We start from the raw sequence: 14,646 nt of genomic DNA on the forward strand, positions 1-14,646 counted from the left end.
TGAGAGTGGACCTCGCTTCCCTGCTGTGAGTGGTCACACTTAGAGACAAAGGCAGGCAACTTAGGTTCACTTGTGGCATCCTTTACAGCTCAAGGATGACCTGACTACATTGTTAGAGCTCAATAAATACTTGGTTAATTCCATGCAGATTTGTGCTGTAAGTCACATTTATTTGTTGCTCTTTTTAAAACATTGGGCATCCAATGTTTTGATGTCCTTTTATGTGTGCTTGTTTTATCATCCTCATCTTAATTATGAACATATTAAGGGCAGGGACCTTTGGCTGTTTTTTCCTGTCTCCATACAGCTCTTTCCCCTATGACAAAATAAGCCTTCCCAAGACTTTTCAGAGCAGAGAATAGCGATCGCCTCTGACCCTATTTCCACATTGTGTTGGGTCAGATAATCCTGGTGCCCAGAGTGTTGCCCTCGGGGCTCTGCCCTCATCTCAGCCTTCCTAAGGCAATTACTGCCAACATCAGGTTACCCTCATATCTCTGTCTCCAGTACTCCAGCTCCAGAAACAAAAGACTTAGACATTGCCCTCAAGAAGTGACAGTTTAGTGAGCATGAAAGAGGTTATAGATGCACAGTGTGTATTGGGCACAGGGGTCTGAAGCCCTCAGGGAGAGCTTCTGGAGGAGCCTTAAACCGTGCCTGGAAGAGGAGGAAGGTTTTGTGTTCAGTCTAGGCTAAGCCATGTGACAAGGCCGTCAGGCCGAGAGACCATGGGGATGGAGAGCCAAGGCACTACCGCACCGTGTGTGTGTGTGTGTGTGTGTGCGCGCGCGTGTGTGCACGCGCGCGCCTGGGTTGGTGGGCCCAGCTTGCCCAGGGCTTTGTGCCTATCTAAGGGAAGTGAGATTTCATCTTACAGGTGGTGGAAAGCCACAGGGGACACTGAGCTGGGAGGAGACAATTGTGGGGTTAAATCTCTCTGTGCCAACACTGGGTTGGGTGGCTGGGACAGGGTGAGAGGGACACCTGTGGAAAGGCTGTAGCCAGAATCTAGGCAAGAGAGGATGGCAACCCCCCAGGAGCGCCAGCTGTAAGGACCCCAGGGTTGTGCTCTCCTCACATCGGGTTAGTTGCCAATTCATGTCCAACCAGCCTCTGAACTCTCCAGAACCTGTTGTCTATTCCCACTGGCATGGTCCAAATACTCATCACTCCTATTTGCCTCCCCTGGAGGTTCTTCTAAAGTGTAGTCTGGCCTGGCTCTGTTTCCTGGCTCCCTAGTGTCCTTGCCTGGAGGGTAAGAACCAACCCCTCCCCCATGGCATAGCAGGCCCTTTGTTCTGGCCCACCAGCCCCTCTCCAACCTGAGCTCTCTCCACCCCATCTCATGCCCTCCTCTGCACAGAGTTCCCAGTTCCTGGAACCTGCTTTGCCCTGGGGAATTTCAGAGCTTTCCCCTGCACTTAGAAGCTCCTCCCCCCACTCTGGTTGGTGAATTCTCTTCCTCCAAGATCCAGTGCAAATGTCATCTCCCGGGGAAAACTTCCCAGACTCCCCAGACACACATGCTTCCTCCTCTGCATCACCTGAGCCTTTATGCATCACTCTCTGGCTTCTGATGTTGAATTCAAGGTGACTGTTTATGCATCTGCCTCCCACCTCCCTGGCTAGTGTCTTGAGACAGTTCCTGGAAAAGGGGGTCTTGGGAGGCACAAAGGGGTGACGTACTCAGGGCCCCCCTCTCCTCAGGCCCTTCACCTCTGTAGCAACAGCTCCCCGCTCTGGCTCTGCACCTGGCCCAGGGCACCAGTTGGTTGAATTAAACACAATTGGCCTGAGCCAGGAAAGCAGAAGGCTGAGAAGAGAATCTAAGTGTGCCCCGTCCAATAGAAATGCAACGTAAGCACATTTTACATTTCGTAGCTGCCACATTAAAAAAAAAAAAAAAAAAAAAAAAAAAGTAGGGCTTCCCTGGTGGCGCAGTGGTTGAGAGTCCGCCTGCCGATGCAGGGGACATGGGTTCGTGCCCCGGTCCGGGAAGATCCCACATGCCGCGGAGCGGCTGGACCCGTGAGCCATGGCCGTTGGGCCTGCACGTCCGGAGCCTGTGCTCCGCAACGGGAGAGGCCACAACAGTGAGAGGCCCGCGTACCACGAAAAAAAAAAAAGTAAAAGTTAAAAGAAACAGATAAACACATGTTCATAGCTACTTTATCTGTAATAGCCCCCAAATAGAAACAACCCCAATGTCCATCAACAGGTGAATGGATAAAAAAGCTGTGATAGATTCATATAATGAAATACCACTCAGCAATTAAAAAAATGAACTCCTGATAACAATGTGAGGGAATCGCACAATAATTATGCTGAGTGAAAGCAGTAAAAAATTATGCATACTATGTGATTCCACGTACATAAAATTCTATAAAATGCAAACTATTCCATAGAGACAGACTGAATATCCTTAATTATCTTAGGATGGGGGGGCAGTGGGAAGGAGGGACTACAAAGGGGCATGAGAAAACCTCTTTGAGGGTGATGGACATGTACATTATATGATGTAATGATGGTTTCACGGGATGTACATGTCAAAACTTGTCAGATTGAACACTGTAAATACATGTAGTTGATTGTATGTCAATTATACTTCAATAAAGTGATAGAAATGAAACAATAATTTAAATAATATATTTTAACCCCATATATCCAAAATATTATCATTTTAACATATCAATATAAGAATTATTAATGAGATTTTTTACATTTTTTTAAAATTTATTTATTTTATTTATCTATTTTTGGATGCGTTGGGTCTTTGTTGCTGTGCGTGGGCTTTCTCTAGTTGCGGCAAGCAGGGGCTACTCTTCGTTGCAGGGCGCAGGCTCTAGGCGCGCGGGCTTCAGTAGTTGTAGCACGTGGGCTCAGTAGTTGCGGCTCCCAGGCTCTAGAGCGCAGGCTCAATAGTTGTGGCGCATGGGCTTTGTTGCTTCGCGGCATGTGGGATCTTCCCGGTCCAGAGCTCGGACCCGTGTCCACTGCATTGGCAGGCGGATTCTTAACCCCTGTGCCACCAGGGAAGCCCTACATTCTTATTTTTGTACTGTTTTTGAAATCTGGTGTGCATTTTATAGAGACAGCACATCTCACTTTGGACTGGATATTTCAAGTGTTCAATAGCTGCACTGACCGGTAGCTACCATGCTGGACACCACAGATCCAGACCCTCTCGTGAAACTCCCTCCCCTCTCCTCAGATTGGGCAAATCCTGGGCAAACAGCTCAAATCTGCAGCTGGAATAGTTTTGAGCTGGCCCTTTCTGTGGCTCTGAAGGTCTTGGGCCCTGTGGGGCTGTGGGTCAGAGAGTGGCTTTGGAAAGTCTGGATCATAAATCTAGAATTTTGTGTGAATTCCAACCTCCCATCCTACCCTCTGTTTAAGCCTGAAAAGTAGCATATCTGTTTGCCTTAAGAGAACACCTTCTTATAATACTTTCCCTTTTGCATGAGGTCACAAACTTACTTCACTGACTGCATGTGGGGGTGTGGGTACTGGGGTAGGAACAGGAGCTGCCCGGAGCTAAGGAGGGCACCCACTGGGTGGGCATCAGCCTCTGAGAGGTGGAGTGAGCCTGGGGCTGCAGCTAGGGAGAGTGCTGGTGCAGAGCAGCCCTGGGCCCCACCCAGGGGCCTTCTCTGAGTCTGGGATCTGCCCTCTCAATGCCCTCAGCTCCTGTCAAGAAAGGGTCAGAGGGGTGGGGGGAATGGGAGGTGCTGGTGACAGGACAAATCGGGGCTTCACCAGCCCTGTGGTTGAGGGATCTTCTTGGGGGCTACCCAACAGATGCTGCCTTAAGGATTGTGAGAGCTTTTTATAGTTCTGCCAGTAACCAGCTCAGGGCCCCTGACCCAGTTACCTTCTCCTCAGGGTCTCAGTTTCCCCATCTGTACAATGAAGGAATTGGAATAAACAACCTAAAAGGTCCCTTCCAATCTTGTGTGAGGGACAGTGATTCTAACTGCATTAAATTGAGCACATACAGGTTCTGGACAGTGTCCTGCATAAGGATGAGGTGACAAGAAGCACACATGACACAGTTCTTGCCTTTATTAATGGAAAGTGGATTTATAGCCCTCTGTATTGCTTGACATTTTTTACAAGAACATATACCTTTTTTTTTTTTTTTTTTGCGGTACGTGGGCCTCTCACTGTTGTGGCCTCTCCCGTTGCGGGGCACAGGCTCTGGACGCGCAAGCTCAGCAGCCATGGCTCACAGGCCCAGCCGCTGCACGGCATGTGGGATCTTCCCAGACTGGGGCACGAACCCACGTCCCCTGCATCGGCAGGTGGACTCTCAACCACTGCGCCACCAGGGAAGCCCAGAACATATTACTTCTGTAAGTGAAAAAAGGCAGAGAAAGGGAAAAAAAAAAAAAAAAAAAGGTATGTATGTGTGGTGAGAAACTAACCCCTCAAGAGATCAGTTTTAAATTTTTTATTTAAAATCTTCAAACATACACAAAAGTAGAAAGTGTAGTACCCATCACCTGGCTTCAACAATGAACACACTGCCATTTTTGTTTCATTCACTCCTCACACCACTACTTTGTTTTGTTGGTAGTTTTTAAAGCAAATTCCTGATGTCACATAATTCTATGGATAAATACTTGAATAAGTATCTCTGACAGGTAAGGACTTCTGACAGAACAAAATAATGCCATTAGCACACCCAACACAATTAACAGTAGTTTTAAAAACATATAAGAATGTGTTCAATTTTCCTTATTGACTTAAAAAATCTTTTTCCATTTTTTTGTTTGAACCAGTGAAAGAATACTGGGAGCTTTCTAAATATTTTTAGAAACACTTTTAAAAACTGCTGTCTTGGGCTTCCCTGGTGGCGCAGTGGTTGAGGGCCCACCTGCCGATGCAGGGGACGCAGGTTCGTGCCCCGGTCCGGGAAGATCCCACATGCCACGGAGCGGCTGGGCCCGTAAGCCATGGCCGCTGAGCCTGCGCGTCCGGAGCCTGTGCTCCACAATGGGAGAGGCCACAATAGTGAGAGGCCCGCGTACCGCAAAAACAAAAATTGCTGTCTTGGTTGTGGCCTGTGAGGCATCTGCTTGAAGGCCATTTCTTGTTGTCCTGTGCGACTGTGACACTCACTGGCTTGTGGGTGATCAGTGGATGGGGAGCCAGAGGCCACACGTGACAGTGTGGTTCCCAGCCAACCTGCTCCCCAGAGGGGCCCCCCACAGGAACCCAGAGGCCCCAAGGAGGGGGAATTGGTGTCGCTGACACTCTAGATTCTTAAGGGAACGGACTGCTTCAGAGACTCAGCTGTCGCTGGGCTTTTATTCCCCCAAAGCAGTGTGGGGTGTGCTCTTAACCTCTGGTTTCTGCACCCCCTTCTCCACTGCCCCTAGTGCAGGAACATGGCCCCAAGCACTTTTGCAGTCAAATCTTAGGAGGAGGAAGTTGGGTCATCTATAGCCCAGGAGACCTAGGGATGTCCTTAGGGATTAGCAGAAACCCTGGGGCAGCTGGTGGGGCAGGTGGAGCCTGTATATTTGGCAACGAGAGGTCTACTGTTCTGTGCCCCCCATGAGTGGAAGACTGTGACAGAACAAAGGGCGGTGGATCATGTGATCAGGGTGTTTGGGGGAAGGGAGACAGTGGCTTCCTGTGTTAAAGCCAGCCCTCCTCAATCCTGTATATACATTACATGTGTGTTTATAATTTTCATCCTGTTTCCATAAAAGATCCAGGTGGATAGTAGGTACATCATTAGAATTAGGTTAAGGACTTGGCACATGGGCTGTCTTTGCACACACTCACCAGGGTTTTTTCTATAATAAGTCTTCATTAAAGGACCTACACATTTATTAATAGGTACTTTATATTTTTAAGCCATATAATGCCTCAAATTAAAGTAAGGATTGAAATAAACAAAAAAATACAAGTTTAAATAATGTGCTACTGCTTAGCTATTATAAGCTTTCTTATCTGAACACTTTTCTTTTTGAAAAACAGTTATTATGAACTGTTTCAAAATACAAAAGGCATTATTCTTTCTACTTTTTGTAGAGACAATTATATAACAAATATTGTTGTTCTCCTTACCAAGCTTAAGAATTTGTATAATATAAATATAAATGGAAGCCTCTTAAATGGTTTCTCATCCAGCACCCCTCCCTCCATAGATGTTTATCTCTCGCCTGCATGTCTTTATACTTATACTAATTTGTTTGTATTAATATATATATATATCATAATAAATAATAGTAAATATTGATAAATATAATAAATAGTAAATATTTGCATGTTTTAAAACATGCTAAAATTAGCATCATACAATATGTAGGGAATTAAATACTTGATTTTCTTTATACAATGAAGACAAACAGGGGGCCCAGGACTTTTTGTGTGGTTCCTGGACATCTCTGTTCCAACCTGCTATTCAGAAGAATGGTATTAATTACCTTCTTAACACCTCTCCATTGTTGCTCTTATTTTTCTTTGTCCTGGCTGAGCTTTTTGTATGCCACCTCTGCTCTTGCTGGCTCTGGAATCAGCCAGACCTAGACTGAAATCTTTCTGTGTTACTTGATAGCTGTGTGACCTCAGGCAAATTACTTTACTTCTCTGAGCTTCAATTTCCTCTGTATTGTATAATTCCTTCAATTTCCTCAATTTCATCTATGTAACAAATAATATTAGTACTTGTAAAACAGATAATATTAGTACTCAGCTCAGACTTGTGAGGTTTAAAGAAGACAGTGTAGTTTAGGGGCTTAGCTCTGGACCTGCCAGAGTTGGTGCTAGGTCAGTCTGAATTATTTCTTCATTTTTGCAACTTGACATCTTTGAAGGAATCGACATTGAGACAAATGCTCACTTAGCTCCAGATTCCCCTTCAGGGCTGAGGTGTTCATTCCTCCACCTGCTGCCCACAGCCTAGTCTCCCAGGACCGGCCTCTCAGCTGAAGTGAGTTGCTTTGGCCAAAGTTGCACTCCTTTCCCAGAGGCAGCCCCCATCCAGTGACTGGTCATGAGGAGGTGCAAAGGCCCAGCACCCTCCCCCCACGCTGGGACCACTCTGAAGAGCCCGCTCAGCTCCAGAGCTCCTTCTGGGACCTGCTAAGACCTTTGTTGTGATGGCGCCACAGCCTCTGCTCAGTCCTGTCTTCACTCCCCCAGAGGTGCTGTTCCCCAGAGTTCTTCCCGGTAAACCTCTTGCATGCAAATCTCAGTCTCAGAGTCTGTTTCTCAGGGAGCCTGACCTGAGACACAGTGGAAAATAAAATAACATCTGTCAGAAAGAAAGGAGACTTATTGGCACATGGGTGCGGGCTGACACTGGGCAGGTGGTGGCTCCTTTTCTGTACCCCGTCCCCCCTCTCCAGACCCCAATCGGGCTACTTGGGCCCCCAAAGGGAGGGTAGAGCTAATGGATTTGATAGGTCTGTCCTTTAGCAACCCTGGGCTTATGTTAATTCCTTTTTCTTTTAAAATTGCACAAGTAATATATGCATAGATTCTTCTTACAAAAATATCAGCCAACAGAACAGTCATAGCAAGAGCCCCTCCGCTGCTGCCTCCCCAAACCCACTCTGCTACCCAGAGAGAACTTATTGCCAGTTTAGTATTTTTTCCAGAGGTATTTCTATCCATTTACACATGCATATATGTACATATAGAAATGTGTGGTTTTATGGGGTTACATGTTTAAAATGTAGATTACACTAGGCATATTGTTAAACAATTCACTTTTTTTCACGTCCTGTGTCTTGGAAATCTTTCCATGTCAGTGCTCAGCATATCACCTATACTTTCTAACCGCTGCATAATGTTCCCTGCGATGTCTGTCCCGTGGCTTATTAGGCCATGCCTTTACTAGAGGACATTTAGGTTATTTCCAATGTTATGCTTTTATAAACAGTGTTATAATGAACATTTCTGCCTGTGCTTCTTTATTCACAAGTGCACATGTTTCTCTAGGTTAGCTGTTAGAAGTAGAATGCCAAGTCAAAGAGCATAACACGTTTTAAAATTTGATGCAACCTAACTGCCCTCCTAACTCCCAATACTGGATACTTTTTTCTCTTTTCTTCTAGCTTTACTGGGATATAATTGATGTCTAACATTCTGTAAGTTTAAGGTGTACAATGTGATGATTTGTTACACAAAGATATTGTGAAATGATTATCACAATAAGGTTAGTTAACACATCTATCACCTTACATAATTACCATTTTGCTGTTGTTATGGTGAGAACATTTAAGATCTATTCTCTTAGCAACCTTCAAGTATGCAATACAGTATTGTTAACTATAGTCACTATGCTGTATATGAGATCCCCAGAACTTATTCCTCTTATAAGTAATAGTTGATACTCTTTGACCAACATCTCCTCATTTTCCCTACTCTATAGTCCCTGGCAACCACCAATCTACTTTGTTTCTATGAGTTTGGCTTTTTTAGATTCCACATATAAGCGAGATTATATAGTATTTGTCTTATCTATTTTCTTTTTGATAATAGCCATTCTAACAGGTGTGAACTGATATCTCATTGTGGTTTTGATTTGCATTTCCCTGATGGTTAGTGACATTGAGCACCTTTTCATGTACTTTTTGGCCATCTGTATGTCTTCTTTGGAAGTCTATTCAGGTCAATTATTTGGAAAAGTTTGAAAAGGATTGGCATTAATTCTTCTTTAAACGTTTGGTAGAATTCACCAATGGAGCCATCTGGTTCTGGACTTTTCTTAGCTGGGAAATTTTAAATTGCTGATTTAATCTCCTTACTCATTACTGGTCTGTTCAGATTTTCTAATTCTTCATGATTCGTTGTTGGTAGGTTGTATATTTATCAATTTATTCTAGGTCGTCCAATTTGCTGGGCTATACTTGTTCATAGTAATCTCTTAGGATCCTTTGTATTTCTGTGTTATCAGTTGTAATGTCTCCTCTTTCATTTATAATTTTATTTATTTGAGTCTTCTCTCATTTTTTTGCTTGGCAAATCCAACTAAAATTCCAGCACTGGATATTAATAGTCTTTTTAATGTCTGCTAATTTAATGAACTATGATATTTTAGTATTTTAACTGTAGTTTTGTTTACAGTGAGATATGGCATATTTTCCTTTGCTGTTTGCCATTTCTATTTCTTTCACTAGGAAGTGCCTCTTTATATTCTTTCCCCCTTTTTATTAAATGGTTCACCTTATTCTTAATAAATTGTAAGAATTATTGATATACTGAATATTAACCCTAGCTTGTTACACATGCTGAAGATATTTTAATATGTCATTTTCTTTTAACTTTGTGATATCTTTTATGGTTCCAAACTTTGGATTATTATGTGGCCCAGGTTTTTAGTCTTTTTTCTTCATGGCTTCTGTGTTTTTGAACCTTAAGGCCTTCCTTACACCATGGTTACAAACGTGTGAAAACATTTATTAAAGTTGCAATGAGTTGGGACTATCCTGTGGGCCAGCATCTGCTTGGTCTTTTACACTTAGGAGAGAAGCCCAGGTGGGGTGGCTATGTCCTGGAGGCCTACACCTCCACATTTCCTTCATCTTAGGAGGGAAAAGAACAGACGCCACTGTTTGTAGATAGTCACTGCTGCCACGAAGCAAGTCTAGACAGAGCGCTTCAAGCTGCTGTTGCTGCCCACTCCATCCTGGGAGGGTGCAGAAAGTGTGAGGCCACCGGGAAGACCAGAGTTGTGGAGAGTCCCATCCCTTCCTGCCCAAAGTCCTGACACACTCAGCAGTCCTGAAACAGTGCAGATGGGTGTAACAGGAGAGGTACTTTTAGGATGTGCTGCCATGTAGTAGAAAAAGCAGACACGGAGTTGTGGTTCTGTTGCTAAACCTGAAAACATCTATCATCACAAGGTCTCACTCAAGTATCTGCATTTATAATGAACCGTGCTAGGCAATGTGCAAAAAGGGAGTGATGCCTGCCTTGTTAGAGGTGGCCCCTTCCCCAAAGGTGCTGCGATCAGAATCAGACAGGTCTGTGATTGCATCCTAGCTCTGACCGTTAGCAGTTGTGGAGTGTGGGCAAACCAGTGACCTTCTCGAGGTCTTGATCACCTCCTCTGTAAAATGAGCATTATCCTGGCCTGAGGGTGTGGTGTGTGCTGTGAGGATTGATGGGTTAGTGGATGAGAAAGGGAATGTTAATGTTCTAGAAACTATAGCATCGTTCTTTTACCTGGAGCCTTGGGGACATGTGAAGGAGAAGACATGGTCTCTGTCCTCAAGGAACTTGTGATGAAGACACATGGAAACAGAAAATAGCTCAGGGCAGGAAATCATCAAGTTGTCAAACTGTATGGTAGTGGAAATTGGAGAAGGGTTCAGATGGCCGAGTACAATCCTATGCATGGTTGTTTTTTTACAAAAGTTGCCAAAGTCGTTTGTGTGAAGTGAAATGAAGCGATCCAAAGGAGATCACCTTGTCAGCAGAATCTGTTTGTCCCACCCTGTTCTGAAGAACAGTGGAGCATCACCTGGGGCAGCTTCTGTCCCAGACTCCTCACTCTAAGGATGACACTCTTTTCCTCTGATTTAGCCTTAAGTGCCTGCAGGTCTTTTCTCCATTGCCAAGACTCTGACTGTCTTGGTGAAGTGACCCTATGAGAGCTTTGGGGTATCTAACAGGAATCACCAAACAGGATTTAGAGGGAAAGGCTGAGAAACTGACTGTTGGGGGTCTGAATAACAACAAGGTAACATACCCTATGCTGAGTCCTCTCAGTGGGTTTTCAGTCTTGCTCCATGCTAGGCCCCAGAGTAATGCAGATAACTATCAGAGAAGGACAAGTAAAACATTGGTAAAGGAGAGGGAGGTTAGGATGATGCTTTCAGCCATAACTGGCTGCGGAGCTTATGTATGGGGAGCTGGCAATTTCACTGTGGTCAACAGAGAAGAGGCCTATGACTGGCCTGTGTGTTATTTTGCCTTTGCTCAGCTGTGGGCCAGTGTAATCAGGACACAAGGTCCCCAGTCCATCTCTGAATGGGTCATTTTGCTTCCCAAGACCAGCTTCCTAAGAGATAGTTGTCTGACCTCCTTTACAAAGAGCAGTGGTGGCCATCACCTCTAGAAAATGGTCCAGGGTAGGGCTGGCTACATAATTTGCAGGACCCAGTGCAAAATGAAAATGTGGGTCCCTTGTCCAAAAAGAAGGAAAGAAAAGTGCTGTTATACTAAAACATAAAACTTTTTCTTTTAAAAAGATCTTGTAGCTTATAAGCATAATAGGCATAATAATGTTACATAAATTACAACATAAACTTACAAATGCAAAAACATGTTTTTGGTGTCATATAATATTACATAATACAATAAATGATCATACTTTATTAATGCAATAACTTGATCATAAGATTTTACTGGTTTGCTTTTTTGCAAATTCATTTATTAGGTCATCAAAAGTTGTACTTTTAGTAACTTCATTTTCAATTGATGTAATTGAAAGTGACTTTAGTCACTCTTGGCAAATGCAAGATCTCAAATAATTTTTGAAAATCGTTAATTTTGAGAAGGATCCTTCTGTGGTACAACTCTTACTGGAAATGTTAGGTATATTTTAGAGACTGAAACAATAGGGTAAATTATTTCAAAATAGAAATGTTAGTATGTCTAGAGCTGATGATCAGCTTCATGTATGTCTGAATTTAATTTTAAATATAAATTTATACAATGGCATTTTAATGTTTCCTCTGGTATTTCCAGTAACTTGCAGAGGTTATACAAGAAATTGAAAGCAATTCGTGATTTGTATATAATTAAAAATGCTTATTTATGCATTCTATTGCTTTATCTTTCATTATAATAAAATTAATTAATTTAAAATTCTTTCTTATTAATAATTGGCTTATCTGAAGCTTCATATGAAAATAATGTCCTTTCTGTTGAATGCAGTGGTCTTTAACTTTACTTTCTAAGTCTGTGGATATTTGCTTTGTAGTGCTGTAACATTTTTCAAAACCAGAAATTCTAAACTATTTAAAGAATTCTAATAACTTTCTGATGGGTTTTATTGCAATGTCCATGTGCACAATTTTATTTTATAATAATTTACTGATACCTGTTTATTGACTGAGCAATGGCAGTTCCCATCCCAGAGCTCAGACCGGAGAGTTATTATTTGTGTGGATGCTGCAGGGATGGGCTCTGGGGGTGGCGGGTCTGCTGGCCTCCCACCGCTGTACTGGCACTGCTTCCATGAGGGGCTTCTCCCTCTTCTGGGGCTGTGGCCACTACTGCCATCAATGCTTCTTCTGTTGCTACCACCACTGTCACTAATCTGAGCTCAGATCTGGGCCTGGCTGTCCCTTCAGCACATTGCCTGCTGTGCCCACAGGCTGGAGTGTGTGTGTGTGTGTGTGTGTGTGTGTGTGTCTTTGTGCTCTGCTGTCAGAGTATCTCCTCTGCTCACCCACATGCTTTGTTGTATCATCAGACTTTGCTTACAAAACACAAATTCAAAGGTAAAATTATGAGGTATTTCAAGAGAGTGGCCACAGAGAATTGAACCAAATCTGAGAGTTGGGCCCTGTATGACTGCACAGGTTACAAACCCATGGAGTCAGCCCTGATTCAGGGCATGGATGCAAACCTTGGTGGGGAAGCAGAAGCATCTTTGTACTGCAAGCCAAAAAGCGCTCCAAGTCGGGGACCCATAAACACCAGGACTGTGTTCTAAAAATGGAAACCCAGCACATCCTAAGTTGTAAAGTAGGGGTTCCATACCGATGAACAGCTTGAAAAACTTATATTCCCAAGGTAGAGAGGAAGTCACAATAAGTAACAGATGGTACTTATTCTCCCCATTCCTGCCCCAAGAGCTGGTGACCTAGGCCTTGTGAGAGGTCAGCTGAGCATAGGGGATGACCATTGCCAGGTGCCACGTAGCAGATCTCCCACTGGTGCTTAACTATCATCACAGCCTCATCCTCTAACAGTGCTAGAGAGTGGTGGGCAGTGTCCTAAGGCCTTGCCCAGCCAAGGAGAAGAATGTTCACTGGATGGAGAAACAGGAGACAGAAAAGCAGACGTGGTCTTATGTCTAGGTAAGATGACTGGTACTTGTTTTGACCCAGTACAAGTGCTTTCTCCAGGATGACATTCAAGTTCTCCAGAGATGGAAGTGGGATTTCTCTCTTCATCCAGGATTCCCCAAATGAGACATGTTCAATAGTGAAGCTGGTACCTTAGAAAGTTTTTATAACTTTATTATTTTTTTTAATTTTTAGTTTTTAAATTGAAGTATAGTTGATTTACAATGTTGTGCTAATTTCTGCTGTACAGAAAAGTGATTCAGTTACATATATATATATATATAATATATATATATATATTATATATATAATATATATATATATATATACATTCTTTTTTTTAAATATTATTTTCCATTATGGTTTATCAAGGATATTGAATATAGTTCCCTGTGCTATACAGTAGGACCTTGTTGTTTATCCATTCTATATATAGAAACTTACATCTGCTAACCCCAACCTCCCACTCCATCCCTCTGCCAACTCCCTCCCGCTTGGCAACCACCAGTCTGTTCTCTATGTCCGTGAGTCTGTTTCTGTTTTGTAAACAGGTTCATTTGTGTCATATTTTAGTTTCCACATATAAGAGATATCATATGATATTTGTCTTTCTCTTTCTGACTTACTTCATTTAGTATGATAATCTCTAGTTGCATCCATGTTTCTGCAAATGGTATTATTTCATTTATGGCTGAGTAATACTCCACTGTATATATGTACCACATCTTCTTTTCCTTTCCCATATTAGGGAAGTTTTCAACTATAATCTCTTCAACTATTTTCTCAGTTCCTTTCTTTTTCTCTTCTTCTTCTGGGACCCCTATAATTCGAATGTTGGTGTGTTTAATGTTGTACCAGAGGCCTCTGAGACTGTCCTCAGTTCTTTTCATTCTTTTTTCTTTATTCTGCTCTGCAGTAGTTATTTCCACTATTTTATCTTCCAGGTCACTTATCCATTCTTCTGCCTCAGTTATTCTGCTATTGATCCCTTCTAGAGTGTTTTTAATTTCATTTATTGTGCTGTTCATCATTGCTTGTTTCCTCTTTAGTTCTTCTAGGTCCTTGTTAAATGTTTCTTGCATTTTCTCTATTCTATTTCCAAGATTTTGGATCATCTTTACTATCATTATTCTGAATTCTTTTTCAGGTAGACTGCCTGTTTCCTCTTCATTTGTTAGGTCTGGTGGGTTTTTAGGAGCAAAACGCAAGATGAAGCAAGTTGAAGGTCTTGCTCCTTCATGTGCTGTGTGTTTCTCTGTCTTCTCATTTTGCTTATCTTACTGTGTTTGGTGTCTCCTTTTCGCAGGCTGCAGGTTCGTAGTTCCTGTTGTTTTTGGTGTCTGTCCCCAGTGGCTAAGGTTGGTTCAGTGGATTGTGTAGGCTTCCTGGTGGAGGGGACTAGTGCCTGTGTTGTGGTGGATGAGGCTGGATCTTGTCTTTCTGGTGGGCAGGTCCACGTTTGGTGGTATGTTTTGGGGTGTCTGTGGCCTTATTATGATTTTAGGCAGCCTCTCTGCTAATGGATGGGGCTGTGTTCCTGTCTTGCTAGTTGTTTGGCATAGGGTGTCCAGCACTGTAGCTTGCTGGTCGTTGAGTGAAGCTGGGT

The sequence above is a fragment of the Mesoplodon bidens genome (assembly GCF_964165515.1).
Source record: "Mesoplodon bidens genome assembly, chromosome: 14".
Taxonomy (NCBI): domain Eukaryota; kingdom Metazoa; phylum Chordata; class Mammalia; order Artiodactyla; family Ziphiidae; genus Mesoplodon; species Mesoplodon bidens.